The 23,910-nt window shown below is 48.4% G+C and overlaps 1 pseudogene; it reads right to left on the bottom strand.

Annotated features, from left to right (window-relative positions):
• Nucleotides 1-2,028: 2,028 nt before the first annotated feature.
• Nucleotides 2,029-23,910, bottom strand: part of LOC148777209 (uncharacterized) — a 96,277-nt pseudogene continuing 74,395 nt past the window's right edge.

The following is a 23,910-nucleotide window of genomic DNA, read 5'->3' as shown; positions in this document are numbered from 1 at the left end:
GACTCACTGGAAAAGACTCTGATGCTGGGAAAGGTTGGGGGCGGGAGGAGAAGGGGACGACGGAGAATGAGATGGCTGGATGGCATCACCGACTCTGTGGACATGAGTTTGAGTGTACTCCGGGAGTTGGTGATGGACAGGGAGGCCTGGCGTGCTGTGATTCATGGGGTCGCGGAGAGTCGGACACGACTGAGCGACTGAACTGAACTGAACTGAACTGAACTTGGACAGCCTGTATATTGAAGCTCAGGGCTAGTTTCCTGTGTTACTCGAGAATTTGCGTGGTATGTCTTGCTCTGGAACTTGTTGACCCTTGGGTGGTGCTTGGTTTTAGTGTAGGTATGGAGACGTTTGATGAGCTCCTATCGATTAATGTTCCCTGGAGTCAGGATTTCTCTGGTGTTCTCAGGATTCGGCCTTAAGCCTCTTGCCTCTGGTTTTTGGTCTTATTCTTGGAGTAGCCTCTAGACGTCTCTATCTGTCATTTCCAAGGTTGTTCCCTCTGTTTTAGCTTCTGTTTGCTGGTCTCTTCAGTGTCTAATTTCCGCCCTGATACTAGGGGGTGGGTGGACACTTTTTAAGGCTCAGCTGTTCAGTCCTGTTCTGGGAAGGGAGGAATGCTGCAGTCGAATATCTCTGGCGTCTGTGGGGAGTGCTCGCAGCGTCTCAGCCACACTGGGTTTGCCCCCTCTCACAGCACGTATGCTGTCCCAGTCTATACTGCACAGGCTCTAGGTTGCTCTGCCAGGAACTGTCCGAGGCCGGCACCGGGTTGTATGCACTTCCCAGGTCTGAGCGGCTCAAGTTCAGGTTCTCAGGTACTCCACAAAGGCGCAGACTTGGTTGGGCCTGCGTTTTGTGCCTTCCGCGGTCCGAGCAGCTCAGGGGACCAGGTGTTTGGCGAGCGCGGTCTCTGCGACTTATCGCCTCCCCAGTCCCTGCCACTCAGTTTTCTGGGTGTACAACCGGCGCACCTTCTCAGGGGTATATCGACCAGCCCGAGCCCAAGAAGTCCTGGCTAGCAACAAGCCTGTCTGCAGTTTGTATCAGATGCCTTTCTGGGGCTGCGGTTGCCCACTCCGGCTCTGGCTGCACTCCCTGCCTGTCTCGGCGGGGGATGGGGGATGGGCCAGCTGCAGCCAGCTCACTCTGCTCAGTCCTTTTTTCTGTGAGCGGGGCTGGCCGAGTCGTAGGTTAGAGCTTTCCGCCTTTTCATGGGGAAGCTATCCCACAGTCTGCTTTTCTCTCCCCAGTTCTCTCCAATTGTTCTTGCGGCATTCAACCCAGTCCTCTCTCTAAGCAGTTCAGCCGGCTCCTCCCTGCCCAGCCCCCGCTTGCTAATGGCGTATGCAGGCGTCTGTGCTGCTTCTCCACTGGGAGTTACCGTTTGGCGGGTAATCTGTGGGTTTTTTAAAAATCTTAAAACAAAAAAAAAGAGGGTTATGTGGCCCTCTGAGCTTCCAAGGCTCGCCACAGATTCGCCAGTGAGAGTGTTTCCTGGTGTTTGGAAAGTTCTCTCTTTTTAAAGCCTCCCTTCCCGGGACGGAGCTCCATCCTTACTTCTTTTGTCTCGCTTTTTATCTTTTATGTTTTTTCCTACCTCCTTTCGAAGACAATGGGCTGCTTTTCTGGGTGCCTGACGTCCTCTGCCAGCATTCAGAAGTTGTTTTGTGGACTTTACTCCGCGTTCAAATGTTCTTTTGATGAATTTGTTGGGGAGAGAGTGGTCTCGCCGTCCTATTCCTCCGCCATCTTGTTCCTTCCTCCCCTGTCACAGCTCTTGAGGGCACAGACCCCTGCTGTTTGTCTGCTTCCGCTCCTGCTGGGCTGACTTCTGCTTGGTCTTCTCCACTCTGCTGGTAGGCTCTTTAACTCTGGGTTTTTCTTTACATGCAGGTGAATCCATGACTTGTCTTCTGTAGACTTCTTAGTGAGCACTGACCTGGATAGGACAGAAGCAGGTTGATCTGCAGGCCTGGAGTCCAGGCTTGCCACTGCCCTGTCCTCTTCATGCCCAAGTTCTCACCCCTACCAGCAAGTTTCTTCAGGGCCAATGGGATGGGGGGTCTCCATGGCAGGCACAGGGGTCCACGACTGGATGAGGGTTTCCACAGCAGGACTGGAGGGTCTGTGGGGGGGTGAGGGGGGCAGGCTGGAGGCCACAGGGCAGACAGGAAGGCTCCCAGCATTCAGGCGGGTCCACACATCTTGGCCATAGGCCCACACACCACGCACCATGATATCCGAGAAGGTGCAGTGGTGCAAGGACCAGTCCAACCCGTGCGGGTACCTGACCAATGAGTGGTCAGTGTAGAGTATGCACAGGGAGCCCTGGCCATGCTCCCACATACAGTGTGGCCACTAGAATGACCAGGATATCAGCCAGCAGGGCCGCCCACCCAACCCTACTAAGTTACAGTTACAAATGAAAGATGCCTCCATGCAGGAAGACAGAACATCACCAACCTGAGTGCTGTCCTGAGGAAGGCAGGCTGGCATATGGGAACTGGGTGCTAGAGTGGGGTAAGTGGGGGGGGGGGCTCCAAAACACTATGCCTATGTCATGAGCCCAGGATCTGTGAATGGAACCTTATTTGAAAGTAGGTCTTTGCAAGTATAATTGGTTACGAATCTGGGGATTAGGTCATCCTGGATCAGGGTGGCCCTAAATTGATGACAGCATCCTTCTGAGAGACACAGATGCAAAGGAGACACAAGGTGAAGACAGAGGCAGAGATGGGAGAGATTTGGTCATGAGCCCAGGGACACGTGGAGCCCCAGAAGTGGGAAGATGAAGGAAGGACACTTCCCTGGAGCTTCTGGAGGAAGTGTGGCATTGATCTCCAAGACTGAGAGAGGATAGGCTTCTGTTGTTTGCAGCCTCTGTGTGTGGTCATTTGCCACTGCTGCCCCAGGAAGCTTATGAAGCTGGTGGGAAGCTCTCTGCCCTGATGTAAAGCCTCCCTCCCATTGGGGAAGCCCTCTGCACCTATGCTGTTTGCACCAACCATGAGGTTCACGCTGAGTCCTGGCTCCCCTTCGGGGCACTGGCATTTTGGAGGGTGAGGGAAGACACCAACACGTGACCAGACCCAAGTCAAGTGCTAAGTCTCTAGTGAGCTTCCCTGGGGGGAAGGGGGTGGGGGTGAATGTCAGGGTTCTGCCCTTCGTCACTAGGGGAAGAGACACCCTGGACACCCTTGAGTGAGGAGGGCATGTAGGGTCATGAGTGACCAACTCAGAGCCCCTCCCACCCATGCCTCCCCACTGCACCCTGTGACCTGTCTCAGCTGTGAGCCAACCAGCCTATGCTGTGCCCTGGAGCCTCCCATCAGGTGCCGAGGTGAGGTGGCCTTGCAGACCCTACACCTTCCTTCATTTCTGGTAGGTGGGCCACCCCTTCTCATTGCCACACCAGGAGTGATTCTGAAGCTGATCAGTGAGCTCAGTTCAGTCGCTCAGTTGTGTCTGACTCTGCGACCCCATGGACTGCAGCAAGCCAGGCTTTCCTGTTCATCACTAGCTCCCAAAGCTTGCTCAATTTCATGTCGATTGAGTAGGTGAAGTCATCCAACCATCTCATCCTCTGACATCCCCTTCTCCTCCTGCCTTCAATCTTTCCCATCATCAGCGTCTTTCCCGATGAGTCAGTTCTTCACATCAGGTGGCCAAAGCATTGGAACTTAAGCTTCAGCATCATTCCTTCCAATGAATAGTCAGGACCGATTTCCTTAGGATTGACTGGATTGATCTCTTTGCAGTCCAAGAGACTCTCAAGAGTCTTCTCCAACACCACAGTTCAAAAGCACGAATTCTTCTACATTCAACTTTCTTTATAGTCAAACTTTCACATCCATACATGACTACTGGAAAAACCAGAGCTGTAACTAGGTGTTCCTTTGGTGGCAAAGTAATGTCTCTGCTTTTTAATATGCTGTCTAGATTGGTCATCATTTTTCTTCCAAGGAACAAGCATCTTTTAATTTCATGGCTGCAGTCACCATCTGCAGTGATTTTTGGAGCCCTGAAAAATAATATGTCACTGTTTCCACTGTTTCCCCATCTATTTGCCATGAAGTGATGGGACTGGATGCCACGATCTTAGTTTTCTGAATGTTGAGTTTTAAGCAAACTTTTTTCACTCTCCTCTTTCACTTTGATCAAGAGGCTCTTTAGTTCTTTTTCACTTTCTGCCGTAAGGGAGATGTCATCTGTGTATCTGAGGTTATTGGTATTTCTCCTGGCAAACTTGATTCCAGCTTGTGCTTCATCCAGACTGGCATTTCACATGATGTACTCTGCATATAAGTTAAATAAGCAGGGTGACATACTCCTTTCCTGACTTGGAACAAGTCTATTGTTCCCAGACTATTACCCAGAAAAGATGTCCTTTTCACTATAAGGGACTGGAATGCAAAAGTAGGAAGTCAAGTGATACCTGGAGTAACAGGCAAATTTACCCTTGGAGTACAAAATGAAGCAGAGCAAAGGCTAATAGAGTTTTTCCAAGAGAACGTACTGGTCATAGCAAATACCCTCTTCCAACAACACAAGAGAAGACTCTACACATGGACATCACCAGATGGTCAATACCGAAATCAGATTGATTATATTCTTTGCAGCCAAAGATGGAGAAACTCTATAAAGTCAGCAAAAACCAGAACTGGGAACTGACTGTGGCTCAGATACTAAACTCCTTATTGCAAAATTCAGACTTAAATTGAAGAAAGTAGGGAAAATCACTAGACCATTCAGGTATGACCTAAGTCAAATAGATTCAAGGGATTAGATGTGATAGACAGAGTGCCTAAATAACTATGGATGGAGGTTTGTGACATTGTACAGGAGGCAGTGATCTGTGAGTGGTTCTGGGGTTTTTCAGGCAGAGCCCCTGTTGCTGTCGCCCCGCTTCCCCACAAAAGCATCCAGAGCAGGTCTGCCCTGTTGCCTGAATACCCTGCCCCCACCCAGTATCCTCAGGAAAGGTCAGGAGTTCTATAGCAGTGTCTGCAGGCAGTCTGCACCTGGACCCACGTTCACACCTTCCCTGTAAACAGTGAGAACCTTCCCTGGCCACAGGCCCCCTGCTCACCACCTCCCTATTTGGCCATAGGCTCAGTGCAGGTGTCCAACCAACTGCCCATCTCAGTCTCCTCATTGTGTTGTCCGAGCTGCTCCAGACCCTTGGTCAAAACCCATTACCCTACACTGAATAGGGGTTGATGCCAAAATTCTTGTCTCTCTGTGAACCCATGCCAAACAGAAATGGAGACAGAGTTTTAGAAGAATAAAAGTGGTTTTTAATCTTTGCCATGCGAAGGGGAAAACAGAGCCTACTAGTACCTCAAGAACTGTATCCTCTGCCCTGGGAGTCAGAGGGGCTCTTATAGTTGGAGTTCCCTGTCCAGGGCATGTGATAAAGATCAAAGTAGTGAAGGTCTTATAGTCTTCTTCTTGCATTATTTCAAAACAGTCACAGTGGGTGTCAGCCAGACTGGTAATTGGGTCTGGCTGTCTGGTAATTGGGTCCATTTGTCTCTGAGTTATTGAAATGCAACAGGGGAGTGTGGGGCGGGGAAGGGGAGGTTGGTATGTACACCAGGGGCAGGATGTAATTCACGCAGAGTTAGAGGTGATAGATGCAGGAGGTAATTTACCTAGTGTCAGGGAGTGACAGGTTAGCTTTGTGAAGGACAGATCTGATTACAGACACTACAGATTAGTAACAGTTAAAACTAGGAGTGGTTAAGTCTTTCAGGTCAGTTTGTTTCTTCTCTAGCCTGTTCACTTTATTCTCCTTGTTATCCAGAGAGGAAAAAGCCTCGTTTCTATTTTTGTTGCAACAGTGTCCTTGCACACAACCCTCCAACCCCCACCTTTAGCAGGAATTAACATGAGTCTCAAAGTGACAGAGATAAGAAAGAAAGCTACAAACAAACAAAAAACAGATGGAACCAGCTGAGACCAAGATGGCAATGGATCTGACGTACAAAAGACCCACTCTCATTGTATGTTGATTTAGCTGTATTATCACACGTACTTGTGCCCTGACTGGACATGATGGCCCCAAAAAATGATGGAAAGGAGGTGACACCCCCTCCCTCGGAAAAGCCCTGCCCCTTCCCCAGTGGACAAATGTACATGCCTCACTCCTCCTCCCTTTGTCTTTACTCTTTAAAAAAGCGTTAGCCTCACTCCTCCTCCCTTTGTCTTTACTCTTTAAAACTGAACCAGTCTGTCTACGTAGGTGATAAGTTGATCCGTGAACTTAGTTCCCACTTCTCCATTCTTCGGCCTCTGAACAAAGCTTGTGCTGTGTCTGTTTTGGTTTTGTTATTTGCCTGCTTGAACCAGAATGGAGAACAGAAACCTTCCCCATTGAGGCAGAGTGCCCCAGCCAGGCTAGGGCCCAAACAGTGCCCATGGGACTTAATTTGGTAATGATATGAGGGGACAATTGTCTCTTCCCTGTGTGGTGGGTACAGTGCACCTACAGCCACAGCACCAGCTCTGTGGACAGCACGGCCCCTCCCCATCGTGGTCTGGACCCTGTGCTCTCATCCCCCGCTTTGCTGACACCACCTGAAGGTTACAACTCAGTGATACTGACTGCTGGGTGTCCAGCAGGGAAGGACACAGAAGCAGCACTTGGAGTCAGATCAGACATGCATTTTCACGGGCTGTGGACGTACTGCATATTAGCACTTTGCTTTGTCTCTAGAAAACAAATGGAGCCACTAGAAGCTGATGTGTGCTGTGGACTTGAAACCCACATGTAGCGCACGAGCTCCACTGGACCTTAGCTCGGAAACTTCTGAACAGGTGATGATCACACCAGTGATTCCTCACCAAGTCCTCTGGGACTCCCTTGTGGGCACAGCTGGACCCATACTCCACAGGCTCCCCGACCCAGAGCCTGAAGGGCCAGTGCTGACAGGGCCTGGGGCCGAGAATGGCCACTCCAACAACGCTGCTCTGTTCCTCCTCCCCAGGGACCAGGAGAGGGAATGCCAGTTGAGTACAAGGCCCAGCACAGGCCAAGCTTGATTCGCCCCCTCCTAGGGACCCCCAGCCCCACCCTGCTTCCTCAGGCCCACCTCCTGCCCCTCTGCTTGCCTGCATCTCACCAGCCCACATTCCATGTGTGGATGACCCTGTACACAAGCTTCGCTGTGTGCTCTTCCCACCCACACCTGTTTCTCTGTACTGACAGCCTGCACCTTGCATGTTATGAGCAGGAAGAGAGTCAAGGGGAAAACTGTCTTGGTCCATGTGCCTCCCAGGGGCCCAGACACTAGACTCAGGGGCTGCTGGGCCTTGAAGTCCATATGCTTCCACTGCCTGCTAGAGCCTGCTCCCTCTGAGATTCAGGAAACAGGAAGACCCACCAAACCGAGCCCATCCCTGGGCTCTGCTGCACATTGGCTTGTATTTGCTCTCTGGATCTTGAAGACAGACAGTGGGAAACAAGCTGCAAGTCCCATACTGACAGTGTCCTGTGGAATTTCCATGAGACCCCTTTCTACCAGGACCTGAGCAAATTACTAGTCAGTCCATGCCACCATCACCCCACAACCAGCCCAAGAGGCTGAGGTTCCAAGAAGCAAAGTAACCCACCCAGAAGTACAGATGTGGGGCCACAGAATGGGGTCTGTGCCCACTGCCCACTCAGGGTAACTGCCCATTCACAGCAGGTCCCACATCTGTCCCTTTCACCCCCTCCCAGGGCCAGCTCACAGAGCCTCCTCTTAGCAGGATTCACTCACCTTCTTTTATCAGGACTTATCTCACAGTCCTGTGTAGGGAAAGAGCAAATTAGCCAAGATGGCAGTGGTCAGGCTCTCTCAACTTATGATCTCTCACACTCAACCCGCATTTTGTAAATATATGGTTATGTAGCAGCTGAGATCACTTACAGCACCGCACATGTTTGTCATGCTTGGCCATGGGACACTTTTGTTCTGTAAACCTGTATAAGCTCCATCTGAAAATCCCTCGCAGCCACATTATGGCTGTGTTACTACTGTGTCAACCATAAGAGAAGTGAACAGTGTCTGCTGCTGCACCATTAGGAAAGAATAAACAAGTCTGGATTTTCTACAGTTCCTAGAGTTTTCTTCCAGCTTCCTCGCTCACACCTTGCCTACCATGGGTTCAATGAACAGTGTAAACAGCAAGAGAGTTCTGTTTCTGGGATCATCTGGAAGGCTCATCACTCTGAAGCAGGGTCAGTCTCATGTCACCAAGGCCACTTTCCCAAATTACATTCACTATCTGCTTGTCCACTCCCAGCTCAGACCAGAAAGGCCCCCTTGGCCCCAAGCCCCATGACTCTGTCTGGGTGCCCACCCCCATTCTGCCTGGTCCTTCCCTCTCACATCCCCTGGAAGGTTGCCAGTGTTGTAGCCACACGTTCCGGGAAACAAACTCACTCAGAAGGACAATGCAGATAGTGAAGTGCAGTTTATTACACTGGTGGGCTCAAGGCAAAGTCTCCTCTTAGCCAAAGACCCCAACCAACATTTGTGAAAATCTTTTATACCCCATGTGTACGTGTCTGAACCCATCATTCCAAATTCCTTGAGACTTACATAAACCAAAAAAAATACAATCCCAATAACCCCATCATTCACGTGCTATGTGCTTATGTGCTCAAACACTTAGCCAATAATCAATAAGCCCGAGGTTACACTCCGATAGATACAGAAAAATTTATGGCCTGTCCGGAGGAAGGGGTGATCAGTGTATGTTTTCTCTTAGGCGATGTGTAACCTAGATACGATCTTTAAGGTTCCCCTGTCTGGAGGGGGTCTTATCTCTGCTATCGGTTTTATAGGCACTAAACAAAAAGTTCAGAGTCCATAGGAAAGGTGGCCAAGCATGATCAGCATGAACAGGCCTAAGATGGAGTGCAGGCCCTATGAATTCCTTCTTCACCAGGAGCTCCTGCTGCCTGGGCCAGGCCGTCTGCTTTTTCCCGGGCCTCCATGGTGCCAAGTAGAAGAAACAAGAGGTACCCTTGGGACCTCCCTCACACAGCGCAGTGGCCAGCACCTGCCTACTGACCTCTTCACTCTGGATGGGCCCAGGCGGGGGTTCAGGAGCCCCCAGCATGTCCTGGTTCCCATCTCATCCCAGCACTGCCCACAGGGGAGTCACAAAGCTACTCTGTGCCAGCTTCACAGAGAGAACACTTATTCACACATCCCTCCCAGGAGCATGGGGTTCTCATGGGCAGGTATCCCACAGCCCATGGGTCTCACATGAGCAGGTCTCTCCCAGGGCATGGGGCCCATCTGGGCTGGCACCTCACAGGACTTAGCACCCAGGAACTGTGCCCAGAGCCCTCATTGCAGAGCACCCTCTAGTCCACTTCTTAAAGCTGATCCTGAGTGCCTTAGAGCAGGACCTGAACTAACAAGCAGCAGCTCCTGGATAGGTTTGTGACCCTGGGTTTCACTCTGTGTGGTCTCCTTCCAGCAGGTCTTTTAAAGGCTTCCACAGCACCTGGGCACTGGGCCTCAGTCTCCACCCACCCCCTCCTCTCCCCTGACCCATGTATTCCTCTCAAGCCGAAAGGGTCTTCTTGAAATTATCTCCCACTCATGGGCCAGATAAAATTATTAGAAAACAAGCCAGAGCTGCAGCCACATGCCATTCTGACCCTCATGACCCACAACTGTTCCTTGGACCCGGATGGCACAGCAAGTTTTCTGAAACCACAAGCCTCTGATGGACAACAAGTGACTGACCTGGGTAGCCTGATCCAGCCAGCCAGCCCTTCCCAGGTGTGACTGGTTTGAAGTCTTCATAAATACCCCCTCGAGGCAGTGAGGGTGACTGCAGCTTTACCTGATGCCATCTTCTCTACTTTCAGAGGCTGCAGTGACAGGGAGTGAGGGGCCATGGTGTTGTGAGTGGTTTGGTCTGCCTGGGGCTCTGCTGGACCTTCTGCAGGATTGCCAGGCTGTCACTTGCTAAGGAAGAGGATGTGTTACCCATACCTGCTTTTGGAAGTTTTCCTAGGCAGAGATGAGGACGCAAGATAAAAGGCAGCCGGAGCAGGACAGGAGGGGTAATTCAGGTAGGGAAATGGAAAGCTTCCAGGAGAGCCCGCTGGATCAGGACCTGAAAGGTTGTTACTGAACCATGAAAGACGTCAGGTTTCTTGGCCTCTGGAGGAGAATTCAATCTAGGAGCCAGTGACAAGGCTTGATCACTCAGAGTTTTGTGTAATAAAGGTTTATTAAAGTATAAAAGAGATAGAGAAAGCTTCTGACATAGACATCAGAAGGGGGGAGAAAGATTACCCTGCTGCTAGTCTTTAGCCGATGTTATGTAGCTACTGCTGCTGCTGCTGCTAAGTCACTTTAGTCGTGTCCAACTCTGTGTGACCCCATAGACGGCAGCCCACCAGGCTCCCCCGTCCCTGGGATTCTCCAGGCAAGAACACTGGAGTGGGTTGCCATTTTCTTCTCCATATATAGCTACTGCTGCTAAGTCACTTCAGTCATGTCCGACTCTGTGTGACCCCATAGATGGAAGCAAACCAGGCTCCCCCTTCCCTGGGATTCTCCAGGCAAGAACAATGGAGTGGGTTGCCATTTCCTTCTCCAATGTGTGAAAGTGAAAAGTGAATGTGAAGTGGCTCAGTCGTGTCCGACCCTTAGCGACCCCACGGACTGCAGCCTACCAGGCTCCTCCATCCATGGGATTTTCTAGGCAAGAGTACTGGAGTGGCTTGCCATTACTAGCAGTCTGCTAATTAAAGAAAGGAAATGTCTCAAAACTCAGAGAATGGCACCAGGCACCTCACCCATAACATGCATTTTTAGATGACGGCGGCGCCAGGTGAATCGTCCTGGGCCATAAAACAATTGACATGAATCCTGAAGAAAGGCAGATTTCCATACAAATATATAGTTTTATTAACATAGATTAGGAGAACAATGTATGAATATAATATACTGGTTTGTCAAGTCGGTTCTGAGACTTTAGGCAGAACTGACTTGAAGACAGAGTCTAGGGTAAATACATAGCACATTAACACAGCTTAAGACAAACATTTCCATAAGAAAAATGCATCGGTTAGCTCAAGGTTTGAGAAAAGTTAAGTTCAGGTGAAACCAGGTGTCATGGCCACACAGAATTTTAAGAGAAACCACTTTTTAAGTTTGTATAGAGAAGGGGAAAAAATATAACACTAGTTTCCTCCTGCCACATAAGAGAGAGATAAAAATTTCTGACACTTGCAGCCTATTTCCTCCATTTGGAGACCCCTGGCCTTTTCAGACCATCCCTCCTGGCCTATGGGAGCCAACTCGGCAAGCGTGCTGTCACTGGGTTGACTCCAAGCCATTTCCTCCAGCCTGTGAGGTCTTTGCACAAATTTAGGTGTTTTCCTGGGAAGGGTGGAGGAGGTTCAGGAGCATTTGGCCTGCGGGTCAGCCAGCGTTTACTTAGAGTTGCCTTCACGTGGTTCCCCAGATTTCCACTGAGGACACTCCTTGGGCAGGGGGTGGAGGAGTAGGTGGGGAGAGGGTGGGAGGGCTGCTGGCTGCACTTAAGTCCCCACCTCTGACTATCTTCAGAATTGTTCATCCTGGTAGTAAGTATCCTAACTGATTTTTCACCTGTGTAACTAGTGTGTTCTTAATTAGTGGTGTAAACAGTGACATTAAATGTCCTCAGTCAGGACAGAGGTACTTACTGCACCATATGTACAGCTGTAAGAACCTGGAGAGGCATGTGCAGTTGGGATCCTAGGGACAGGCTTCAGATTTGACCCCTCAACATTCTGATGTCCAGCTACTGAATTAGCATTTCTGAGGATCCAGTGCTGACTCTAAGGTTCTGTAATCCAGGCTCCATCTGCCTTTACTGAGACCCACACTTTTAGGATCCTACAGATCAGGGTCTGTGTGACTGCTCTGTAACTTCTCTAACAAATAATCACAAGCTGTGTGGGTTAAAACAAGAGGAGTTCATCCTCCCCAAGTCCTGGAGACCAGACACCTGACATCAAGGTGGTGCAGGGCTGAGGTACCTCCAGAGGTTCCAGAATAAGGTCCTCCCTGCCTTTTCCAGATTCGGGGGCTCCAGGGGCCCCTTGGCTTGTGGCTCCCTCCGTCCCATCTCAGCCTCCACCTTTAAGAGGCTTCTCCTCCGTGTCCTCTTTCATCTCTTATAAGCACCCTGTCAGTGGGATTCAAGGTCACCTGAACCCTAGATGACTTTACCTTGAGTTCCTAACTACATCTACAAAGGCCCTTTTCCCAGATATGGCCCTGTTCCTGTGTTCTGCGGGGACACATCTTTTGAGGTCACCATTCACCCCATCTCTGTGTATAAAATAACCCTCATTTTAGGAGATCACCACAGGCCCAGATAGATTGGCATAGACAGTGGCCATGTGAGTGGGGTCTGGAGAGAATGAGAACCTTGGAATCACATGGAATGGATCAAGGCCTGGATTCATCAAGTGAGGGGAATCACACAGAGGAGAGAGTCACACTCTTGTTTCGGCTTCAGAAAGACCACTTTGGTGTGGGATGTGAGATGCACCATGGGGGCAGGGAGCTTCATCAGGGCCTGATGGAGGGGTTAGGCTTGGGCTGGGGCTGTGGGTATCAAGGGTAATTAGTGTAGGGAATGGCCATTGGCTCTGGAGGAGAAGCTCACAGTCACTGGGCACAAGGAAGTGGGAGCCTGGGAGGCTCCCGAGCTACTGAAATAAACTTGGGTACACATTCCCGAATGCAGTTAAGCCAGTCTCTGACACTAGTTACGATGAAGGAAAAAACAGCATTAACTGTAAAAGCACCAGTACCTGGAGGACAGGTGGCTTGTGCTCTAAACCCTGAACTCTGAAGGGTCTCAGCAAAGCAATCGTACAGGACACATGAGGGAGAGGGTCACAGGGCATGTGATTATCTGGTGCACAGCTCTCTGCTTGATGAGATAAGAGGTGGCTAAACTCACGAATTTCCAGGCACTAGGAGCTCTGGGGTCTTTGTGTTCATTCTCATCGAGTAGTTAACTTCTTCCATTGGGTGGGGGTTTGCTGCTGCTGCTGCTGCTGCTGCTGCTGCTGCTGCTAAGTCACTTCAGTCGTGTCCGACTCTGTGTGACCCCATAGACGGAAGCCTACCAGGCTCCCCTGTCCCTGGGATTCTCCAGGCAAGAACATTGGAGTGGGTTGCCATTTCCTTCTCCAATGTGTGAAAGTGAAAAGTGAAAGTGAAGTCGCTCAGAAGTGTCCAACCCTTAACGACCCCACGGACTGCAGCCTACCAGGCTCCTCCATCCATGGGATTTTCTAGGCAATAGTACTGGAGTGGCTTGTCATTGCCTTCTCCGGACTTCAGAGAGGAGCTAAAGCAGAGGACATGGGGTGGGGTCTGTCCTGGGAAGACCCCATAGGCTTCTGCTGGTTACACCATTTGTCTGGGTTCAGCAGCCAGGGAAGGTGGGGCTGCTTCCTGGGCGTGAGGAGCAGCAGGATCACAATCCTCTAAAGTGCCTATTAGCTCCCAAGTGAGATGGGGAGGCAGTGGATGGACCGATGCATCTGGCCTGGGGGAGGGATCCAGGCTGGAAATGTAACTGGAATCATCACTGGGAGGAAGAGGAAAGTCCAGGTGGTGGTGGGTACTGGTTGGTCACAGCACCTACATGCAGGTGACTGTAGTCCTGACAGGAACAACTTGGAGCCAGAAGGTGTGGTTGTCCAGGGCTCAGCTTCATTCTCTAGTTCTTTGCTTGTCTGTAACTTCCCACTCCTAAATCAAGGAGCCTGGCTCCCACCATCTACCATTTATCAGTTCATTTCTTCTCTTCAGATTACATGTACAGTGGTTTCAGAATTGTACCTCACCCTGGAAAGAACTCCATAAAATAGTCTGCTTATGTACAGTCTATTTCATCTATTTCCAAAGTTAACTTAGGTCATCATATTTTGCCCCATCTCCTAGAGTGAGCTTTTTTCCCCATGCATTTCTAATATGGTTAGATTCTGTCACATTGTGTATTACATCTTGCGACACTCCTACACTCTAAATAACTAAACTTGATTAGATGATGTTTGATCCCTTGGGCTATACAAATTGATGAGCGTAGATAGATGCATAGTGACAGTATCACATCCTGAAGTATCACAGAATATTTCACCCCCCTTCAGCAGATGATCTGCTTATCATCCATGTAGCTTTGCTTTCCCTAGAATGTCTTAAATGGGGCCATACTGTGTGCTGCCTTTTCAGACTGGATTCTTTCACTTAGCAATATGCATGTGAAATTTAACCATATATTTCAAAGGTTGATGGTTTACTTCTTTCTACTGTTGACTAATATTCCATTGCATGTGTATGAGAGGAAAGACAATTTTCATTCTGCCTTTCTAGGTTTTTGGCCCCCCCGACCCTCTTTAATAAAAGACAGATTGCCAGGAGAAAAACAGAAGCTTAGTAACATGTATGCCCCCTCATTCTTCCCTGGTGGCTTAGTGGTAAAGAATCCGCCTGCCATGCAGGAGACATAAGAAGGGGACCTGACATCCCTGAAGTAACTCGAGTGAGTTCCTGAGGTCCCCCTCGCAACTCGAGAAGTACTCCCAGGTTCCCGCCGCAATTCGAAAAACAACAAAAATTATCCCCTCAATGCGAGATGAGGAAATTTTGCGCTGCAGAATCTCAAGAGAAATACCACATTCTCTCCTGAAAAGCACAAGGGTACTGACACCCTTTATGCGACTCAGAATTTTCACTAATATCAGTCCCCATTGGAGAGAAGAACACACTTTTTGGACTCAACTCGAGAAGAGACAAATTCCCTTTTAACGGCTCAAGAGTAATACCGAAGTTCCATTTGAAACAAAAAAGGGGACCGGACTTCCTTCAATCAAAATGAGCGAGTTTCTGAAGTTCCCGTCACGACTCGAGAACTACCTTGCTCTTCCGGCCGCAACTGGAAAAACACCATAAAATGATCCCCTCAATGAGAGATGAGGAAATTTTCGCTGGATAATCTCAAGAGTAATTACACATTCCTGCATGAAAGGCAAAAGGTACTTGACACCCTTTATGCGACACAGAAAGTTCCCTCACACAGCAGTCCCCATTGGAGAGGAGAACAGACTTTACGGACTCAATTCGAGGTGAGGCTCTATTCCCATTTAACAGCTCGAGAGTAAACCGGAAGTTCCCCTTCCAACAAAAAAGGGGATCTGACTTCCCTGAAGCAACCCGAGCGAGTTCCTGAGGTCCCCGTCGTAACTCGAGATGTACCCCCAGCTTCCCGCCGCAACTCGAGAAACACCACAAAATTATCCCCTCAATGCGAGATGAGGAAATTTTGCGCTGCAGAATCTCAAGAGAAGTATCACATTCCCTCTTGAAAGGCAAAAGAGTACTTGACACCCTTTATGCGACTCAGAAATTTCCCTCACACAGCTGTCCCCATGGGAGAAGAGAACACAATTTATGGACTCAATTCGAGATGAGGCCCTATTCCCATTTAACGGCTCGAGAGTAAACCGGAAGTTCCCCTTCCAACACAAAAGGGGACCTGACTTCCATGAAGCAACCCGAGCGAGGTCCTGAGGCTCACTTCGAAACTCCAGAGGTATCCCCAACTTCCCGCCGCAACACGAGAAACACCACAAAATTATCCCCTCAATGCGAGATGAGGAAATTTTTGCTGCATAATCTCAAGAGTTGTCCCAGATTCCCTCTTGAAACGCAAAAGGGTACTTGACACCGTTTATGCGACACAGAAAGTTCCCTCACACAGCCGTCCGCATTGGAGAGGAGAACACACTTTATGGACTCAATTCGAGATGAGGCCCTATTCCCATTTAACAGCAAGAGAATAAACCGGAAGTTCCCCTTGAACACGAAAGGGAACCTGACTTCCCTGAAGCAACCCGATCGAGTTCCTGAGGTCCCCATCGCAACTCCTGAATTACCCCCAGGATTCCACCGCAACTCGAGAAACACCACAAAATAATCCCCTCAATGCGAGATGAGGAAATTTTGGCTGCGTAATCTCAAGAGTAATTCCACAGTCCCTTCTGAATGGCAAAAGGGTACCTGACATCCTTTATGCTACTCAGAAAGTTCCCTAACACAGCCGTCCCCATTGGAGAGGAGAACACACTTTATGATCTCAATTCGAGATGAGGCCCTATTCCCATTTAAAGCCTCGAGAGTAAAGCGGAAGTTCCCCTTCCAACACAAAAGGGGACCTGACTTCCCTGAAGCAACCCGAGCGAGTTCCTGAGGTCCCCGTCGCAACTCGAGAAGTACCCCCAGCTTCCCGCCGCAACTCGAGAAACACCACAAAATTATCCCCTCAATGAGAGATGAGGAAATTTTCGCTGCATAATCTTAACAGTAATCCCACATTCCCTCTTGAAAGGCAAAAGGGTACTTGACACCCTTTATGTGACTCAGAATTTTCACTATCATAGGTCTCCATTGGAGAGGAGAACACACTTTAAGGACTCAACTCGAGAAGAGACCAATTACCTTTTAATGGCTCAAGAGTAATCCCGAAGTTCCATTTCCAACAAAAAAAGGGGACCTGACTTCCTTGAATCAACACAAGCGAGTTCCTGAGGTCCCCATCGTGACTCGAGTAATACCTCCAGCTTCGGCCGGAACTCGAGAAACACCATAAAATTATCCCCTCAATGCGAGATGAGGAATTATTCACTGCATAATCTCAAGAGTAATCCCACATTCCTTCTTGAAAGGCAAAAGGGTACTCGACACACTTTATGCCACTCAGAAAGTTCCCTAATATCCGTCCACATTGGAGAGGAGAACACACTTTACTGACTCAAATCGAGAAGAGGCCCTATACCCATTAAAGGGCTCGAGAGTATTACGGAAGTTCCCCTTCCAGCACAAAATGGGATCTCACTTCCCTGAAATAACTCGAGTGATTTCCTGTGGTCCCCATCGCAATTCGAGAAACACCACAAAATTATCCCCTCAATGCGAGATGAGGAAATATTGCGCTGCAGAATCTCAAGAGAAATCCCACATTAACGCTTGAAAGGCAAAAGGGTACTTGACTCCCTTTATGCGACTCAGAATGTTCCCTAACATCCGTCCTCAATGGAGAGGAGAACACACTTTATGGACTCAACTGGAGAAGAGGCCCTATTCCCATTAAAGGGCTTGATAATAATCCGGAAGTTCCCCTTCCAGCACAAAAGGGGACCTGACTTCCCAGAAGTAACTCGAGAGAGTTCCTGAGGTCCCCGTGGCAACTCGAGAAGAACCCCCAGCTTCCCGCCGCAATTGAAGAAAGACCACAAAATTATCCCCTAAATGGGAGATGAAGAAGTTTTGCGCTGCAGAATCTCAAGTTAAATCCCCCATTTCCGCTTGAAAGGTAAAAGGGTACTTGACTCCCTTGAGGCTACTCAGAATGGTACCTAGCATCCGTCCTCGGTGGAGAGGAGAACACACTTTATGGACTGTAATCGAGAAGAGGCAATATTCCCATTTAACAGCTCTAGAGTAATCCGGAAGTTCCCCTTCCAACACAAAAGGTGACTTGACTTCCCTGAAGCAACCCAAGCGAGTTCTTGAGATCCCCGACGCAATTCGAGAAGTAACCCCTGCTTCCCGCCGCAACTCGAGAAACACCACGAAATTATCCCCTCAATGCGAGATGAGGTAATTTTGAGCTGCAGAATCTCAAGAGAAACCCACATTCCCGCTTAAAAGGCAAAAGGTTACTTGACACAGATTATGCCACTCAGAAAGTTCCCTAACATCCTTCCCCAAGAGAGAGGAGAACACATTTCATGGACTCAAATCGAGAAAAGGCCCTATTCCCATTAAAGGGCTCGAGAGTAATCCGGAAGTTCCCCTTCCAGCGCAAAAGGGGACCTGACTTCCCTGAAGTAACTCGAGTGAGTTCCAGAGGTGCCCGTCGCATCTCGAGAAGTACCCAAAGCTTCCCACCGCAATTCGAGAAACACCACAAAATTATCCCCTCAATGCGACATGAGGAAATTTTGCGCTGCAGAATCTCAAGAGAAATCCCACATTCCCGCTTGAAAGGCAAAAGGGTACTTGACTCCCTTTAGGAAACTCAGAATGGTCCCTAACATCCGTCCTCAGTGGAGAGGACAACACACTTTATGGACTCTAATCGAGAAGAGGCAATATTCCCATTTAACGGCTCCAGCGTAATCCGGAAGTTCCCCTTACAACAAAAAAGGGGACTTGACTTCCCTGAAGCAACCCCATGGATTTCCTGAGGTCCCCGTCACAACTCAAGAAGTACCCCCAGCTTCCCGCCGCAACTCGAGAAACACCACAAAATTATCCCCTCAATGCGAGATGAGGAAATTTTGCGCTGCAGAATATCAAGGGAAAACCCACATTCCCGCTTGAAAGGCAAAAGGGTACTTGACACCCTGTATGCGACTCAGAAAGTTCCTTCAGACAGCTGTCCCCATTTTAGAGGTGAACACACTTTATGGACTCAACTCGAGAAGAGGCCAATTCCCATTTAATGGCTCCAGAGTAATCCGGAAATTCCCCTTGCAACACAAAAGGTGATCTGACTACCCTGAATCAACCCGAGCGAGTTCCTCAGGTCCCGTCGCAACTCGAGAAGTACCCCCAGCTTCCCACCGAAAATCGAGAAAAACCACAAAATTATCCCCTCAATGCGAGATGAGGATATTTTGCGCTGCAGAATCTCAAGAGAAAACCTACATTCCTGCTTGTAAGGCAAAAGGGTACTTGACAACCTTTATGCGACTCAGAAAGTTCGCTAACATCTGTCCCCATTGGAGAGGAGAACACACTTTATGGACTCAACTCGAGAAGAGGCCCTATTCCCATTTAAGGGCTCCAGAGTAATCCGGAAGTTCCCCTTCCAACACAAAAGGGGACCTTACTTGAAGGAAACGACAGAGCGAGTTCCGAAAATCTCCGTCGCAACTCGAGAAGTACCCCCAGCTTCCCGCCGCAACTCGAGAAACACCACAAAATTATCCCCTCAATGCGAGATGAGGAAATTTTGCGTTGCAGAATATCAAGGGAAAACCCACATTCAGGCTTGAAATGCAAAGGGTACTTGACACCATTTATGCGACTCAAAAAGTTCCCTAACACAGCCCTCCCCATTGTAGAGGAGAATAAACTTTATGGACTCAACTCGAGAAGTGGCCCAATTCCAATTTAACGGCTCGAGAGTAATACCTAATTTCCCCTTACAACAGAAAAGGGGACCTGACTTCCCTGAAGCAACACGAGCGAGTTCCTCAGGTCCCCGTCGCTACTCGAGAATTACCCCCAGCTTCCCGCCACAACTCGAGAAACACCACAAAATTACCTCCTCACTGCGAGATGAGGAAATTTTGCACGGCAGAATTTCAAGAAAAATCCCACATTTCGCTTGAAAGGCAAAAGGGTACTTGACACCCTTCATGTGACTTAGAAAGTTCCCTCACACAGCCGTCCCCACTGTAGATGAGAACACCCTTTATGGACTCAACTTGAGAATAGGCCCTATTCCTATTTAATGGCTCGAGACTAATCACGCAGTTCCCCTTCCAACACAAAAGGGGAACTGACTTCCCTGAAACAAACAGAGCGAGTTCCTGAGGACCCCGTCACAACTCGAGAAGTACCCCCAGCTTCCGGCCGCAACTCGAGCAACACCACAATATTGTGCCCTCAATGGGAATTGAGGAAATTTTGCGCTACAGAATCTCAAGAGAAAACCCACATTCCCGCTTGAAAGGCAAAAGGTTACTTCACGCCCTTTATGCGACTCCGAAAGTTCCCTCACACAGCGGTAACAGTTGGAGAGGAGAACACACTTTATGGACTCAACTAGACAAGAGGTCCTATTCCCTTTTAACGGCTCGAGAGTAATCCCGAAGTTCCCCTTCCTTCACAAAAGGGGAACTGACTTCCATGAAGCAACCCGAGTGAGTTCCTGAGGTCTCCATCGCAACTTGAGAAGTACCCCCAGCTTCCGGCCGCAACTCGAAAAACAACACAAAATTATCCCGTCAGTAAGTTTGTTTAAAGAAATTTAGTCTATTCAACTTGAATCAGCTCTGTCAAACATTAATTAAAAGCCTCATTTAAAAAAAAATAATAAATAAATAAATAATGGTGGTGGGAGGGAGGGTTGGGAAGCTGGCTGGAGGTGGAGGTGGTGAAGTTTATAAATCTAATTAAAAATGAAGTTGCATTTCCATTTTCCAAAACCACCCATCCACCAGCGTACTGTGTCACTAGACATTATGTACAATTTTACTTTGCGACAGAAACCATTACATTTAAAAATTCATTACAGCAAGGTTAGTTAGACACATGATGGATGCATCTTTAATCCTGCCATATATTATTACAGTTAAAATGTAAATGATGAAAAATATTTTGTGCTTATCAGCATTTATGTGGAAATGTGTTTTACAGTGATATATGGTGTTATATTTCTATTATTGTGATGAGAAAGAAAGCAATACAAAAAGACGAAGTGTTTATTAAAACATGAAAAAAAAAAGAAATAAATGGTTTTGCAGCACTGAAGAGATTATAGAAAGTAAATAAGCTAGATCAGACCTGTTTTATGTAGTAATTTTATAGTTTATTTTAATTATTTCAGTTGTAAAATACTGTTATACTGTTAATTAGTTCTGATTGTTCATATTAAACTATTGAAATGCAAAAAATAAATAAATAAATTTTTAAAAAATAATAAAAAAAAATTATCCCGTCAATGCCAGAGGAGGAAATTTTATGCTGCAAAATCACAAGAGAAATCCCACATTCAGGCTTGAAAGGCAAAGGGTACTTGACACCCTTTATGCGACTCAAAAAGTCCCGTAACACAGCCCTCCCCATTGTAGAGGAGAACACACTTAATGGACTCAACTCGAGAAGAGGCCCTATTTCCGTTTAAAGGCTCGAGATTAATCCGGAAGTTCCCCATCCAAAACAAAACGGAACCTGACTTCCCTGAAGCAACCCGAGCGAGATCCTGAGGTCCCCGTTGCAACTGGAGAAGTATCCACAGCTTCCCGCCGAAACTCGAGAAACAACACAAAATTATCACCAATGCGAGATGAGGAAATTTTGCGCTGCAGAATCTCAAGAGAAATCCCTCATTCCCGCTTGAAAGGTAAAAGGGTACTTGAAAACCTTTATGCGACTCAGAAAGTTCCCTCACACAACCATCCACATTGGAGAGGAGAACACACTTTATGGACTCAACATGAGAAGAGGTCCTATTTCTAATTAACGGCTCGAGATTAATACGAAAGTTCCCCTTACAGCACAAAAGGGGACCTGACTTCCCTGAAGCAACCCCAGTGAGTTCCTGAGGTCCCCGTCGTAACTCGAGAAGTAACCCCAGCTTCCCGCCACAACTCGAGAAACACCACAAAATTGTCCCCTCAATGCGAGATGAGGAAATTTTGCACTGCAGAATCTCAAGAAAAGTCCCACAATCCCGCTTGAAAGGCAAAAGGGTACTTGACACCCTTTATGCGACTCAGAACATTCCCTCACACAGCCGTCCTCATTGGAGAAGAGAACAAACTGTATGGACTCAACTCGAGAAGAGACACTATTCCCCTTTAAGGGCTCGAGAGTAGTCCAGAAGTTCACCTTCCAACAGAAAAGGGGACTTGACTTCCCTGAGGCAACCCGAGCGATTTCAGGAGTTCCCCGTTGCAACTCGAGGAATGTCCCCAGCTTCCCGCCGAAACTCGAGAAAAACCACAAAAATGTCCCCTCAATGCGAGATGAGGAAATTTTGTGCTGCAGAATCTCAAGAGAAATCCCACATTCCCGCTTGAAAGGCAAAAGAGTACTTGACAACCTTTATTCGAATCAGAAAGTTCCCTAACATCCGTCCCCATTGGAAAGGAGAACACACTTTATGGACTCAACTTTAGATGAGGTCCTGTTCCCATTCTACGCCTCGAGAGTAATCCTGATGTTCCCTACAAAGCAAAAGGACACCTGCCTTCCCAGGGACTACACGAGCAAGTTTCTGAGGTCCCTGTCGCAACTCGAGAAAGACCCCAAGCTTCCCGCCACAACTCGAGAAAATCCACAAAATTATGCACTCAAGGTGAGATGAGGAAAATTTCCCCTGCAGAATCTCAAGAGATATTCCCGCTTGAAACGCTAACGGGTACTTGACACCCTTGAGGCGAATCAAGACATTCCCTGGCATAGCTGTCCCCACGTGAGAGGAGAAAACAACTTATGGACATAACTTCAGTTGACGCCCTATTCCCATTCCACGCCGCGAGAGAAATCCCTATGTTCAACTACCAAAACGAAAGGAGACCTGACTTCCCAGGGCCTACAATAGCAAGTTCCTGAGTTTTCTGTTGCAACTCGAGAAGGACACGAAGCTTTCCGCCGAAACTTGAGAAAAACCACAAGATTCTGCACTCAAGATGAGATGAGGAAATTTTCCCCTTCAGAGTCTCAAGAGAAATCCCACATTCCCGCTTGAAACGCAAAAGTGTACTTGACACCCTTGTTGCTACTCAAGACATTCCCTGACATAGCTGTCCCCACCTGAGAGGAGAACACAATTTATGGACTCAACTTTAGATGAGGCCCTATTCCCATTCCACGCCAAAAGAGTAATCCCTACATTCCCCTAACAATACGAAAGGATCCCTGCCTGAATACCCAGGAACCACACGAGCGATTTCCTGAAGTTCCTGTCGCCACTCGAGAATAACCCCAAGCTTCCCGCCGCAAGTAGAGATAAACCACAAGATTCTTTACTCAAGGAGAGACGAGGAAAATTACCCCTGCAGAGACTCAAGAGAAATCCCACATTCCCGCTTGAAACGTGAACGGGTACTTGACACCCTTGATGCGACCACAGAAATTCCCTGACATGCTGTCCCCACTTGAGAGGAGAACACAATTTATGGACTCAACTTTAGATGAGGCCCTATTCCCATTCCACGCCTCGAGTAATCCCGATGTTCCCCTACCAAAAGGAAAGGAGACCAGACTTTCCAAGGACTACAAGAACGAGTTCCTGAGGTCCCTGTGGTAACTCAAGAAGGATCTCAAGCTTCCCGCCGCAACCTGAGAAAATACACAAAATTCTGCACTCAATGTGAGATGAGGAAAAATTCCCCTGCAGAATCTCAAGAGAAATCACACATTCCCGCTTAAAGCGCGAACGGGTACTTGACACCCTTGAGGCGAATCAAGACATTCCCTGACATAGCTGTCCCCACTTGAAAGGAGAACACAATTTATGGACTCAACTTTAGATGAGGCCCTATTCCCAATTCCACGCCTCAAGAGTAATACCGATCTTCCCCTACCAAACGAAAGGAGACTTGACTTCCCAGGGACTACACGAGCGAGTTCCTCAGGTCCCTGTGGCAACTTGAGAAGGATCCCAAGCTTCCCCCTGCAACTCGAGAAAATCCACAAGATTCTGAACTCAAGTTGAGATGAGGAAAATTTCCCCTGCATAGTCTCAAAACAAATCCCACATTCCTGCTTCAAACTCGATGGGTACTTGACATCCTTGATGCGACTCAAGACATTCCCTGTCATAAATATCCCCACTTGAGAGGAGAACACAATTTATGGACTCAACTTTAGATGAGGCCCTATTCCCATTCCACACCTCGAGTAATCCCGATGTTCCCCTACCAAAAGGAAAGGAGACCAGACTTCCCAGGTACTACAAGAACGAGTTCCTGAGGTCCTTGTGGTAACTCGAGAAGGACCTCAAGCATCCCGCCGCAACTCGAGAAAAACCACTAGATTCTGCACTCAAGTTCAGATGAGGAAATTATTCCCTGCAGAGTCTCAAGAGAAATCCCACATTCCCGCCTGCAATGCGAACGGGTACTTGACACCCTTGATGCGA

The sequence above is a fragment of the Moschus berezovskii genome, chromosome 8 (genome assembly GCF_049115385.1).
Source record: "Moschus berezovskii isolate FMDL1 chromosome 8, NW_MosBer_1.0, whole genome shotgun sequence".
Classification (NCBI taxonomy): domain Eukaryota; kingdom Metazoa; phylum Chordata; class Mammalia; order Artiodactyla; family Moschidae; genus Moschus; species Moschus berezovskii.
Note: the sequence above shows the minus strand (reverse complement) of the source record. Positions and strands in the feature narration are given on the sequence as shown.